Here is a 1,764-nt window from a genome sequence, read left to right as displayed (position 1 = left end):
CGGAGGTTGTTTCCGGCTTTGCTGCGTTTTGTCTCCGGGCTGTCCCCCGCCGTTCGCCCGCGGAGCGCTGGGCTGGGGCGGGTGGGCTCCTCCGTGCCTGGGTGGGCTCCCGGGCAGCAGGCTGGGGCCTGCGCCGCGCGTTTACAGGGGGCTGCGAGTTGTGCAAGGTGTCTCGTGGTGGCCGGGCCGGCTCCACAGCAGGTCCTCTCCTCGCCAGGACTTGATAATGCTCCTGTCAAAGTCAGTGGCAGAGCTGTTCTGGTTTCATTGGGGAAAAATAAGCCCCGATTCTCCTAATTACTCTATTGCTCACCGGCTGTGCTGAGGCAGTGAAAGGGAGTGTAGCACTCCTCCTTCAGTAAAAGGAGGAGGACACGCCTGACTCCTGATGCTTTATTTATTTCACCTGACAAGGGTATGAGTTGTCCGTTGTGAACTTTGGTGTTTCCTTCTTGTGCATTGGAGAAAAGCAATAAATTCGCTTTGAAAATTAGAATTTTTTTCCCTCTTTTAACCAAGTTTTACATGTTCGCATTTAAATCTTTTAAATGTTTGCATTTAAACCGTAACCATTTCTCTTTTAACCAATTTTAAATGTTTGCATTTAAAAAACCCAGCTGTTTAATGCTGTTTAACCTTTATAGGCAGAGTAGTTATGGATGGTATTCTTTCTTTATTTTTTCCCGTGAGGAATGAGTGGAGGTCCTTCAATTTTGTTTTGACCTCAACTTGATGCAGACACCGGCTGTAAATGGGTCAGGCAGTCATTGAAGTGAACAGTTGGCCACATTTGTGCTAACTCTAGCCTTTTTGTTTTTTGCCAGAGGAAAAAGAATTCTAATTTCTATCAGTCTAAATTGTGCTGGGCAGCATTATCAGCTGGAAAGACCCCTCTGATTTGACAGGCCCCACTGTATGATGATTAATTACTACTCAGCTTCATTGGACTTTTCTAATTTCCTTTTGCCACTAGCTGTAGGCAACAAGCGATAAGTACTGCTCTTATTATTTTGTGCAAAGGAAAATGTCTATTACTGCTCTGTCCTACAAGTAATCAGAATAAAAAGACAGCTGATCGGAAAACCTGTGAGGATCGTTCTGTCTTTATTTATCCTACCCTTGCTTTATTCTTGTGCTGCTTCTACACAGAAGTTGTTTTACACAGTTGCCTGTCAAAATAAGAAGATAAAATCATAAGCTCTATCAAAGTAGTTGACATTTTGAAATTTGTATAATGATTTCATGGGAATTAATCCTCAATCTCCGAATAAATCCTCCTCAAAATGCTAATATAACTAGGAATCTTATACCACAGAATGTAAAACAATTCTTAATCTTCCTTTTCTATTTTGCCATAAATTTATTATATTAGAAGGCTGCCTTGTTGAGAAAAATTATAGCATTATCACCAAATGCAAGAAGAGTAAGTACTTTAGGTAACACATTATTATAATGATTTTTCTGAGACACTGAATGCTTGAAATATACCAAGAAAAAGGTGCGTTACTAAGAACTTGTCGAGGACTTAACTGTTAGAGATAAAAATGGAACTTTGCAACTTTCATATCTTCGTTTTTAATGAATCTTTTCAAGGTATTAGACAATTTCCAGTGAATTAAGTCTAGAAAAGTCATCCAAGTTACCTCTGTATTCTACACATTTAAGAGATGCCACAGAGCTTACTTTCAGAGCAAAGATACTAAATGCTTGCTGGGTAACAGCAAAGCACGTCTGCACAGTGCATGGGAATGCTGTGCCAGGATA

This window comes from Pygoscelis adeliae, unplaced genomic scaffold (genome assembly GCF_000699105.1).
Source record: "Pygoscelis adeliae isolate BGI_AS28 unplaced genomic scaffold, ASM69910v1 Scaffold63, whole genome shotgun sequence".
NCBI classification, from domain to species: domain Eukaryota; kingdom Metazoa; phylum Chordata; class Aves; order Sphenisciformes; family Spheniscidae; genus Pygoscelis; species Pygoscelis adeliae.
Note: the sequence above shows the minus strand (reverse complement) of the source record.